Source organism: Serinus canaria, chromosome 3 (genome assembly GCF_022539315.1).
Source record: "Serinus canaria isolate serCan28SL12 chromosome 3, serCan2020, whole genome shotgun sequence".
Lineage (NCBI taxonomy): Eukaryota > Metazoa > Chordata > Aves > Passeriformes > Fringillidae > Serinus > Serinus canaria.
In genome coordinates, this window is record NC_066316.1 from 83,671,148 (window position 1) to 83,684,669 (window position 13,522).

A 13,522-nucleotide genomic window follows, 5' to 3' on the forward strand; every position below is an offset into this window, starting at 1 on the left:
CTAGCAAATCTAGGCTGGGCCTTCAATCCCATAGGTGCAGTGGCTGAGATCTTTGCTATCCAACCTTTGTGATTCAGCAATTCTGCAATGTATTTATCTTAGTTTCCTTAACTACTAACAAAAGTCAGCAAGTCCTAAGATAGATAATTTTGATAACTGGCCTTGACTGAGGAGAATTACTGACAGTCAAGACAGAACATCAGTGCAAATCTAACACTGCAGCCACTGTCAGATTTACAGATTTCTGGACTTCTTCTGACATCCAAGGATGATGAATCAACCTCTGTGTGTAAGGAGATTTTGTGGAGTATTTTTGTTCATGACAAGCGCAGTAATTGAGATATTAACTTACAATATCTATAAAAGATCTGCTGGATAGCATTTTTTAGAGCCAAAGGTCATTTTAAACAAATCCTAATTCAAGCTATTTGCTCACCTATCCAATTACAAACCAAAGCCAGATGTTTTCAGTTAAATGGTGACAAATCTGCAGGCACTGACTTTACAATTTACAGATCAATGGCATCAAGATATTATTTTTGTTCCCAGCTAAACTGCTGTTTCTGGTTGTTGTGTTACAGTCTCCACCCACACCCCAGAGCACAGTGGATGTGGAAGACCCCTATTCCAAGTTCATTCCCTGCCTGATGCAGGGTAAGCTGGTGGGAAGGGCTGCTATTTCAGCACCACTTTTGGCAGCCATGCTCAAGTACAGGCTTGAACTGACAGACCCAAATTGCTGCAATCCATTCAGCCTGTAGGAAGAGGCTGCAGGCACCCACCTGCACTTGAGTTTTCCTGCCAAAAGAGAAGTCAAGCAAAACACATTCTATTCAAACCTGGACTACAGCAAAAATAGGAGAGTCCACCTAAGGTGACAATGTCATTAGAGTTTATTTAATTCAGCCACATATCCTAACAAAAACTTTTCAAAACAACATTTTTTCCCCTTCAAAAACTTTCCACCCCCATTACAAAGTGAAAAACGAAAAGATTACACATGTCCTGAACTAATTCCTGTACAGGCTGTGATTGAAATGTTATACAGCCAGCGGTGATAGACATTTGTGTGTTACTATTTTATTCTGTTTCTGTACTTCAGGATAATTTTAACAACTTAACTCACATTCTATCCTTTTCCTTTTCCTACTACCTAAAAGGATGTAGACATGGTTTAATCTCTGAATCCATCTACAATTCAGATTCCTCCCAGATCTTTTCATTCTAGAAAATATCAGGTTTAAATCTAGAAATTAAAGCAGCAGTACCATATGTACTGACCATTCCAAAGGAAACCTCTATTAAGCAGCATTTTCTCTTACTTTAAAATGTTATACACCATCCAGAAAAAAAAAAAAAAAAAAAATTGCTAAAACCACACATCTAAATGCAGGGTTTAATGGTGACCATGCTGTTTAGGCATTGTCAGAAAATTCATTCCTAATCCTTATAAAAAATTTTCTAGGGCAAAGTAAGATTATGTCCACAATAGCACAGATAACTGATGTTATGATGGCAACATGCCTAAAATTCATATCAATGTTTGTTGTTGCAGCTTTTTTTTTTAGGGGAAAATTTGTTGATATATTAGAATTTTTAAGGATATATTTGAAGAGAACTCAAAATGTAAATGTTCTTTGTGTAAGAAAAAAACCATTTGCTCACTGGAAAAAATAAATGTCTTCCTAAGTGTTTCAGTGACTTGTAGGAATAGTCATTCCCTAAGACCTTCTTAGCAGTGATTTTAAAACTTGGTAACAAGTACAGATTAACCAACTTGTTTTATAACTGATTTCAGAGCAACCTTTCTGTGGAAAAGAGCCAGCAGCAGCACAACTGGATTTATTCCTGTTTGGGAATTCAGTTTCAGTTCCATTCATAGAGGACTGTTTTGCCCTTCCCCAAACATTGTCTGCTTAAAGAGAGTGACAGCTCCCCTACCAGCAAATCCATAATGCCTCTCCCAGGGGAGATAACTGTACACCTGGGTACACTGATAAGGTTCAGCGTGCTACACAAAAATTGGCAGAAACAGCAAACACCAGAATGTTTTGAGAACCTACATTTATTTAAAATTGTATTTCTGAGTTCCTTTGTAAGGTCCTATTTTATCTGTAAATGCAAGTCACTATTATACTATATTTTAGGTAAAATCTGAGCCTATACAGAATACAAATTCCTAGGCATACCATGCATTTTGATATAAACTGACACAAATTCACTGTGGTAGTGCTCTGGAGCACGACAGGCAAGAGCTGGCATTACACTGCTGAACGACCCAGGACTTGGCAGAGTTGAAACCACTAGCCCTGAGCTCATGACACTGGTTAGGACTCACTGCCAGAGCAGAAGTTTTTGCTCACCTCGTGATTCAGCTGAGACCTGTATGGAGTGCACATGGGTTAAAGAGTCCCCCAGGGAGCACTGCTTTGCCCAGCATGAGCTTCCTGCTCTGCAAAGCTCTGTCACTCCTACCCAAAGCTGACAGGACACCAGTGCCTGGTGAAATTCCCACCTCAGAGGTGGGAGCAAGGCTAAAGCATTCCAAGAACTATATCCAGCTGCTTCAGAACGGTATTCCCTCTCTTGTGACACCTGCTGACCATCTTTAATGCAGAACATTCTGACTTTCAAAGACATGAGAAAGGCAAAGAATAAAACAAAAAGTCTGCAGGATTTTATCTTCACACACAGCTCTATTCCCTACCTCTGGGATAATGTCCTGTTAATGACATATCATGATCCTTGAAGTATTTAACTGGAAAAGACATTGGAGTGCCTTCTAATAGCAGACATACATTCTATTTCATATAAACATATATATATATTCACAAACTTGTACACCTCCCAGAAAAATCTTGTCTTAGTAATGCTATGAAAATACAGTAAAACAAAGAATATGAAAACATTCCTTCTTATACATTATTGTATATTTTATTTTTGTCCCTGAACCCACTTGACTGCAGCATATCCTTATCCTAAGGATACTTAGTGTAAGTAGGATGAGAATATGCAGCTCCACTAAGATTTCTTAAGCACAAACACAGAAAGTCATGTGTAAATATGTAACTCTGAACTTCCCAAATTTTGAAAATCTGGCTTGTGATCCTCAAACAAGAGTACCTTTTCTATGTTATGTTTTGTGTTTTTTCCCTGAGGATAGGACTCAATAATTCAAGAAGTGAATAACTGTTCCACAGAGCTATTCATGTCAGCGTCATTTCCATATGCAGGATATGTCCCATACATCCTTTGTAACACTAAAGCTACAGGACAACGTAAATCTGCCTATGGAAAAAAAAATGCACATGCAGATAAGATCTGAATAAGGTTTTCAAATTACTGGTTCAAGTAGTGAAGTGTGCCTGCATTTCCAGATTCTCTGTGTGCTGAGAGAGAAACTATTTTGCCCAGAGACTGACAAAAAGAGTGAGATTTGACTGCTCCATCTGGTGGCTCATTAAGCACAGTTTTAATGGTTCAAGAACATGTGGGTTTTTGGTTTAAAAAGGGCCACCTCTGGAGTTTTTGTTTTCTCTGAGCAACAGGGCAAAATAAATTCTTAAAACCTAATTATTTTAATAGCATAGCATAAAAATGTAGAAATATTTACCTACTTTTAGAACATAACTATATCAAACTTTGACATAATTTTATTTTATATTTTTGGATTATTTCTATTTATTAGCTGATTAATGCTATTTAGTTAATAAACATTATTAAAACCAGTAAAGTTTTACAAATTGTTCTTTTGAATTTGTAGCAAGTTACATTTATATTTGAGTTTACATTTTCAGTGAAAAGGTACCTATGTTTTCACTAAAACAACAAAATTCATAACAAGCCAACCATTAAAACATATACACTACTGACTTGTTAGTACAAGAAGTAAATGTCAAAGCTGACATCTTACTCAGCAAGTGACTTTTGTTTGCAACTGACAACTTCCAAGCAAATCTAGAGCACCCACAGAATTTTAGAGGGAAAAAAAAGTGTGTGCCCTTAAGTCTACACAAATCTATTCCATGAAAATTCTAAAAAATACTGAGAACTTTGGTTTTTTGGAAAAGGAGTAAAATAACATGACAAGTTGCTTTAAATAGAACTTTTTTCTCATAATTTTGAGAATAGCTAACTAGAATTGAAGCTCATATTGCAGAGGAAAGAATTACAAAATTGAGGACTAGGTTACAAATACTGGAACTTTAAATTCTGGAAATTAATGTGTCCATGTTGCTGCATCTCTGAAAGCATTTTATCTTGAATTACACATGCCTGAGAGGTAGTCAAGGAATACAAAATAGAGTGAGAGTGATTTTTACACAGGCAGATAATGGTAGCACAAGGAGGAATAGTTTCCAACTACAAGAGATTTATTTTAGATGTTAAACAAATTCTCTACTCAGTGGGTGGTGAGGCACTGGAACAGAGAAGCTGTGGAAGCCCCATCCCTTCAGGCTGAGCAACCTGGTCTAGTGAGTGGATCCCTGCCCATGGCAGATAACCTTTAAGGTCCCTTCCAACCCAAGCCATTCTATGAATAGATCCATTTTATTTATTCCTTTACCACACATAGTTCCCCCAACTAATATTATAGATATTAAGCTAGGACCCGATATGGAATCAAAATCTCTGTGTAATGGAATTTAAATACATCCTTAAATTCTCTGCAGATCTGCACTGAAAACTGCAAAATAATCCCATGCTAATTATGGCCCAAATGAACCCTACAATACACATTTTTCAACTTGCTCAATGGAGCAAGTTAGACTTGGTCCAGTTTGCACACAAGGTACAGCAAAGACGCAGCTGACAAAGTAAAGAATGATGATATTTTCTTTTTTAAAATAGAAAAGGTCACGTTTACAGAGAGGAAGAAAATGAAGAAAGAAATTATTCTAAATATAATGTTTTATTAGCAGCTCCCTCATGGCTGAAAAGAATGTGTAATAAAATATTTAATACTGAGGGTCTAAAACAATTCTGATGTGAGCATGCATTTACTGCATACCATCACAGTATTTCCAAGACATCCACTCTCTTACAAAAAAAGGCTGAAGTTGCTTAACAATTAGAAAGCTCTCCATATACAATTTTAGCAGTCAGTCAAGGGTATGTGCTGAGGAACTCATGCACAAGAGAGAGGTATTTTTAAGACATTAGACATATACAAATGCAGAGATTTAAAGTGCTGGAATACCTAAAAGAGTAATAAATTCAACTCTCAACATCTAGAGCATCTGGGTATCTACAGAAGGAGTGGTGAACTGACTAACAGCATGTTGGACCAGCAGCATGTAGGTCCTGGCTGTCTACTAGGTGCCTTAGCCAGCCAATAATCACTGTTGCATATTACACTTTGCATATGTTGTGCTTGCAAACTTTCTTTTTTCACAGCAAATTTACTCAGAAAAGACAGAAACACCTACCAAACTGAAAATTGAACTGCAAAACACTGTCCCCTCCTTGAGTATCTTCAAGCTGAATGGCGAAAGAAAACTGTCTCCCTTTGAACTAATAACTTAGAAGAGTCTTTTTTTTTTTTTTTGGACCAGAAAACAAACATGATAAGTTGTCAGAATCATTATTTTAAGGTCTTAAAAATTGTGGGATGAGGGTGTAGAAAATGAAAAGAGCAAAAAGGTCCAATGCTCACAAATATCATAATATCATACTGTTGTATCTTTTAGAAATGCCTCCATCAGTAAAACAAACAAATTAACAAAGTCAAAACAAAACACCACAACCACATTTTTAAATGGCCCACAAAACCAAAATAACCAAAAACAAACTGAAAAGAAACCAAGTCAAAGAATGAAAAAGGCTGTAAGGTCTAAAAAAATGAAAGAAAGAATTTCACAATATTTATAAGCATAGAAATATACATAGTATACATACATGAATCACTTTGATACCTGATAAGAAAACCAAACAGGAAAATAAAAGGGTAATTTAGAGGATTAGCAGCAAATTAGTATGTCATGAAACAGGCATCTAGGCTCATTGAGGCAGCCTGCACCCATCTATGAGAGAATGCAAGCATGTCAGAGGACACTAGAAAGTAACCTGAAATTCTGCTGGCTGCTGATAAATGGACCAAAGAGTTACTTAGCAATAATACATCCTTGCACTAAATAAGCATTCTAATTTATTAACATCAAGGCAAGTTGGAGTCTCAGTCATGTACTGAAATCTGGCAAACTTAGGCAATGAAAAATCAGAAAAAGAAAATCTGGACTCCACTGAACTTACAATTTAAATGTGAGGCAATAAACGAGCAGACAAATAAATAAGGAACAAGTGACTACAACTTATACCGTTGTGTTAGCCAGTGCCAAATGGGTTGTCACTCCTAGTGTGCCCTTAGAGTAATCCCTGGAACAGCTGTTCCCTGGCCCAGCTAGCACTCTCTGTTTACTACTAGTCAGGACACAGGCCAAGAACAGTCCCTGACAGACAGCTTCCATACACTCCTCTCTTGTACAAGTTCAAACACTCTTGAGGAGCTCGAGAACGTGCCGCAACTCATTACTTGGCCACAAAAGTGAAAGAATGGCCCTTTCATTGGCTAGTCAGTAAATATCACTAATGGGGTGGGCATATTTGAAACCATAGCACATGTTGTGCTTGGCATTATGGGAGAAATGGAAATAAGAATCACCTTAAAGTGTAGATCAGTAGTCCCTAATTTTGAAGCTCACAAGTTGTACAGGAGAAAGAAGGAACGAAGAAACCATCAGAAGAATACAAAAAACACATGAGCAAATATAGAAAAACAGTTTTCAGAGGGACATTCAAAATGGACAGGAATAGGATGAAACCATGCATATTTATTCAAAGGAAACACAGGCATCTCATATTAACCTTCTTTCTGACACAATCAAGTTTTTCCTAGAGCTGTTTATCAGTATACTTATTTTAAAAAACTCATATAGACCAGTCTATCTACTCAAAGAAATGCTTAAAGAAAGAAACTGGAATGGTTCCTGTGTATTACAATAATTAAGTGTGTTATTGTACACTAAAAATTATATGTAAAGTTATCAGAAAAATATTAGCACAGAGTACTAACCAATAATACTCAGTACCTCACAGTATAACCCTATGTTTGAATTCAATAGGATGATCAGAATGAATACACTAAGAAAAGGACACAGAATGAACATCTTCAGAAAATAAAAGAATCAGATGCTTGTTTGTTCTTAGTTAACTCTATAATTAACTAAAATTAAAATCGATACCAGTACACATATTATTCTAGAAGCCAGTAATTAATTTACCTTTTTTCTTTCATAGGCTTTCATTTTGCACCCAAAATGGGACAGATTTCCCATACAGGTGGAAAAATGCAAAGGTTTGGATTTCAGTTCCAAGACCACAACTCATCCTTCAATCCACTGCACGGACCATTCAGTTATGCAGCTTTACCAAACTCAGTTTGATTCATCTTTCACATTTCATCTTTTTCTCTAAGTTCTCAGATCAAAAAAATAACAGTGAACACTGAGTTCACATAACTTTTAGGGTATACAAAAAATGCATGCATATCAAAAATACTGAATGGCAGAAGTGCAGGACAGAATCAACCTCTGGCTATAACACCATGCCATGTGTCAAGTTACTGAGTTTCAAGTCCAGTTAACTTCATAGCAGTACTTTCAAAAGTACTACTCAGCAGCTAAAATTAGGGCAAGCTTTTCAAAAGCTTTTTCATCTCCCTCTTAGATCCTTAAGAAGTGCTCCATGACCCAGAGCTCGTGCTCAGATTCTCATGCCTGCTACCTGCAATGGCTTCTGTATGGAAAAAATTGACTGCTGAATGTTCTTGAGAATTGATCTTTCATGGAGAAGCCTATAGAGCTCCTGGGTTTCTCTACAAGTCCAAACACTTTCAAAGTTCCTGAAAGTAAAGGTACCCTGACGTCAAACATTAAGTGGTTTTGAACATCAGACTCCAATCCAACCATGCTTCAGTATCAGCTCTCCTGTAATGAAAATAATCATCATACCACTGGAAAAAATACTATCAGGACAAATTTGTTGCTTCTTCATGAATTAGATGTGCAGAAGAAAGGAAAGCAACAAAGAACAAACAACTAATAAAATCATGGACTTGTGAAAAATCAAGCAACCCAGAAGACAGGGCATATTAATAGTAATGAAACATAAGGTCTTGCCAACTGAGATAGATATGAAAGAAATCTAGACTTCATGGTTTATGACATCATCTTGGTAAGTCAAAAGGTGCATTTCTTTTTTCCTTTTCCAAAATCAGATAATTACGGAATTTTTTACTGGAAATGGCTCACAGGCTGACAATAAAAGAACATGGTATAGAGAGGGGTACTGTGAATTTAGCCCCAAATGTTCCCAGCTTAGCTCAGATCCTGCCTCAGGAAGAGCAGCAGTATTTCTAACATAGAGCAACCTCAGTGCAGGTTCTGAAGAAAATTATTTTTATTTTCAGGAATCCTCCATTTCAACTGAGTAAGAAATTTTGATTACAGTTTTTCTTAACTTGGCTTCTCTACCCTCAGGGTTAACATGGTTTCTGGCAGCAACCTTCAGCCTTCCTAGCAATAAATCAGCCTTCCAGGGGAAGAGAGGAGCACTCACTCAACTTCTCTCCCTCTAGCTACTTCTTTCTGTTTTCTTAATTCACCCCCACTTCTTTCCTAAACTACTCAAACACAATCCATCCCACCTTTCCTGCTTTATCATGTTTTATAGACCTTGGTGATAACTCTGCTCTATCCTCTGTACTTCCTCCAGCACAACTTTCTTACAGTAAACAATGAAAAGGGCAGCACTAGGATTTTAGAGGAAGATTCAGCCACATATCTTAGATGACATCCTCATGTATGTGCTTACATATTTCTCTGAAATGCAGGATATCTTGGAAACAATTTAACTTTTCTCCCCCACTCATGTTCAGCTCATCTCACTTGTATATGCATGTACTTTAAGTAATTTCATATACACAAACCAGATTTTTTACTGCCCAACTCTAATTCAACAAGCACTGTAAATAATTTCAGGTGCTCAAAAGCACTGAATACTGATAGCATTGAATAATGTCAGCAATGAACAAAACTCTGAAACTATAGTCATTTTAAATTATATTTCCATTAAAATCTGAATCAGATGTAGGTCTAAATTACTGCACAAGGACTAAAAGATAAACTAATTGAACTAATTTTTAAAACCCAGCAATCTTCCTAGGAAGGGCACTTTATTTTATACTAAGTTAAATCTAGGCCAGGCTTTTAAACAAATTCTGCTCCAGTTTTAAAACTCCATGCTCAACTCTCCAAACAGATGTTGAAACATGCTAGCAGATGTTACAGTACAATTTGACTTGCTTACACTCCAGACTGAAAATATCTCAGTCAAAAAGTTTAACTAAAAATATTCCAAACCAGCCTCCTCTTCTCCACAGCCCTCTCCTGATGTTTTCTTTTGGTTCCTTTATGGGCCCTACTGCATGTGTGTGACTTCTCTCTTAGCCCCCAAGCCACCTTCCATGTCAACAATGCTTGCAGAGCTTGGAACAAATTCTTGGGGCAAGGATATAATTTATTCTCTCCTTCCCCTGGGAGCACCCCCAACCCAAAGGGACCCTCCAAACACCAGAAAAGGATGGAGGAAGGGGCCAGATCCTTTTCTCCTGGAGCTGAGCCAGCACTGACTGATATTTGTCAGCAAATCACAGCATCCCTTTCTGCTCCTGACCTCCACATCCTCTCCTCCTGCTCACAAGCCCCTGACTCACACCTGGGAATAAACCAAGAAAACACCAAGATCCCTGCCCATAACGTTTTCCAACCAGAAATTAATGTCATAAGAATGAAATTAAATTAAATTGGGTTCTCCTGTTGCTCACAGTACCATGAGAAAGGCATTATGAATGAAACAATCATGTCTTCCCTGAAAGCAAACAGAAAGCCATTTCAGGAGTTTGTTTTTTAAAGAAGGTATCAATTCTACCATGCTCTTCTCACTCTCAAATAAATCCATTTGCAAATATACAGAGTGAGTTTTACTTAGATTTTCAACAGTTTACTACCAATTTGTACTCACAATTAATTAATTGTGAGAAATTAATCATAATTTCAAGCCTAAAGTGTGGGAACAAAAAACACATGTAGGCAAATATGAACAATAAGTATGCAAAATGTAAAATCTTTAGCACATTTATTTACATAAAAGTACTGGAGCAGTACCTCCTCCACATTGCTCCAATTTCCAACAATACCTTATCTTCCATTTTCAAAGCTTGCATGATAAATTCTTAAGTATCTCTTGTATCCATCAATGGATATAAGAATTTTTATACAACCTGATCTGGACACTAAGTTCTACAGAAATTCTTACTTTTCAACTTCAAAGAAAATACTTTTTCTCAAACTTATGCCAAGTACAATTTGCATTCTTCACTGGATGGCAGTAGACAGAAACGGTTACTTTTAAAATGAGGTCTGGATCTAATTTTTAATACTCTGGTTTATGTTATTCTTGTTTGTCTTTGAAGTATGAATGCAATTTATGCCTTCTACAAGGATTCTTTTCACCTTGCCAGGACCTCACTGAAAATGCAGTCTCCCTATTGTTCATCTATTAGAGATTTCAGAAAAAGGAGTTCTGCAGCCACTATTAATTAATAATAGAATGAAAATTATTATCAGCAATCTGTAGTGTCCTGTAAAGGGTGTAGATAATTTAAAAAGAATTTGAGATGACACTCATCAATTTTTCTTTTTGGACACTGTAAAGAGCTCTGTCTCTAGATTTACTCCACTATGGAAACAATTTGACACAAATCTTTGGATCCTCCACCAAAGAAGCAAAATCCCTGTGGATTTCAAAAGACATTTATTTTTTGAAAAGAAATCTCCCAGTGCTTGTGCAAAATTTTTGGAAGAATTTTGAAGAAATACATATTAAATGATTAGAGTAAATAGCAGGGGGTGTACTAGCTTACTAGCTAGATTAGGTTGCTTTTTTGAAGGCTTTTTGGGCTCAGAAGATAGGGTAATGCAATACTAATCTGTTTCTAGGAAATGCAAATGTTAAAAAATAACACTTGCACAGTGTCTGCTTTATATGACATTTTTGGCTAATGATTTTCAATACAGTCTTATCCACTCTACCTGTACTGTATCTTTTTCTGGGGCATCATTTGCCTTTAAACATCCCTGTAAGCTGTTTCTCACAGAAACTTCTATTTTATTTGTTCAACACAGAACTGAAAATTGTACATCTTTATTACTTAGTCGCAGATCATTTCATATTGGCACTCACCAAATGCAAAGATTACTTTTAAGATCTTATGGTTTTTTGATAGAGTCATTCAAAGTTTCTTGCTTCATCTATATTACTTTGGCACCAGGTTTCTGACTGAGCTGACATTTAGATAAGAGAGGATGGATTCCAGACCCTCCTGGGCTTATAAAGTAAAGCACTAGAACTTTGAACCTGTGCAGTATCTCTCCCAAGTTACAAGTAAAGAACTGAAGAAATTCTGGAGAAATTTGTTTTGTAACAATGCTGTTAAATTGCAAAGAATTGGATTATAACTAGGGTTATAATAGCAGAATTTTAAAATTACTTACATATATATATATATTTCTTTAAAACGAAATACTTTTACTGTAGCATATATTCTTTGAGAGTACTGGGGGATTTCTAAAATATTTTCTTAGGTAATAAAATCTCCTGCCTTTCCATCTATTTTTATTAAATACTCCAGACTATTTCAAGTACTGATGAAAATGTAACTGTAAAAATAATTAGATACTTTAATATCAAAAAATGTCTCTGCTTTCTCATTTCTATTCACATTTCCTATCTTTTTATTATGAGCTATACACCCCCATCTTCTAAGGCTTTCCATTTACAATCCTTGCTATGGAAAAAAAAAGTTATATCAAAAATCAGAGAAAAAAAAGTCTAATTATCATAACTAATAAATTAATAAATATACCTCTGTAATTAATGCATTGAATACCCCTCCACACACACATACACACATACATATTTATGCTGACAATTAGACACAAAGTCCCAAGGAATGCTCAACAATGTAAATCTTGTATGTGCAGGTTAGTGGTCTGACAGGTCCCTAACATACTCCTATCAATAATTTTTATTCAAATACAGTGAGGTAGCACTCTGATATGATACTAACCAAGGTCTCCACTCTGTAAAGGAGGACACTGAACATGTGTCTAGGAGGTAGCCAAGAACTTGATTCAGTCACTGAGAACATAAAACTTTAGCAACATTTGAAATTCTCTGAAATTCATAACACTAAAGGAAATAAAAAATCCAAGCCTTTATGTTTTAACAGTACTCAGGGAAATTGGTCAAAAGCTGAGATCAGTGTCATGAGCCTGAAAGCAGCTACTGAAAGATTTTACTTGTTAAAAACTATTATAACACCAACTATATCAATGTAATTATATCAGTTTAGTAACTTTCAGCCTGGACTTGACTTACATAAAAACAACCTTTCAGTTTATAAGAATAACCTACACTGATTATAGGAAATTCTGTCTACTTCATAAGCAACCTCAAACTGATAAGCATAATGAAAGAAAAGACAAAGAAGGAAATAAAATGTTGCATTACTGACTTCTACTACCAACAGATGGAGTCAGGGAAAATGACACAAATCCAAATGTCAGCTTAAAATATTGTCACGAAATAAGGGAAAGAGATGTGTTGTCTTAGAAAGACAGAATAGTTGAGACTGGAAGGGACCTCTGTAAGTCCCTAGTTCAAACACCCTTCCTCAAAAGTTGTGTCAGCAGAGCAGATTGCTCAGGGCCTTCTCCATTTGGGTTTTGAACATGTCCAAGGATGGAGACTCTACAAATCTCTGTGTGATACATTCCAGTATTTGACAAAATTCAGTCAAATTGTGAGATTTTTTTTTTGTTATGTTTGACTGGAATCTGGAATAAAGTTTCAGAGTAGGATCACCATTCCTCCTTAAAAATAAGCAGAAAAGCAAGTTTCCATATTTTGAATGTAAAAGCTCATGCTTAGAAAGTTAAAACAAGCAGTTATTCAGATGGGATAGGAGAGAATCTGCTATCTTTGCTGTGTATTCCTAGAGCTTTATGTGATGCTAGGAGACCACAACATCAGATAAAGACAGACAGACAGGTTAGCATATATGAATCACAGACATGTCAGGAAACAGTGCCAGGAACTAAAAGGCAATGCAGACAAGCCTATGGAATTTTCAGTATGAATACCAGCAAGAAACCTTCAAGGTACAAACACAGATAGCTAAACTAAGGAGCTAAGAGCCAAAGACACAGAAAGCTTTCAGCTCACTCTACTGTCAGCTAAAGACAAAGCAGGATTTTAACACTGTTGCTAAATTCTACCACAGTCTTTTCTGACAATGCTTATTTTATCTGTTCAGGGTTCCTAAATTTGATTAACTTCTTCAGCCAGAAAAAAAGGCTTTGTTTAAAAGCACATAGTGTACTACAAGTTACTCCTTGCTGCT

General features: G+C 36.2%; 1 protein-coding gene across 1 annotated transcript in view; it reads right to left on the bottom strand.

The window, feature by feature from the left end:
- RIMS1 (regulating synaptic membrane exocytosis 1) overlaps positions 1-13,522 on the bottom strand; it is a 306,280-nt gene that overhangs the window by 142,631 nt on the left and 150,127 nt on the right. The gene's annotated exons all lie outside the window — the stretch shown is intronic.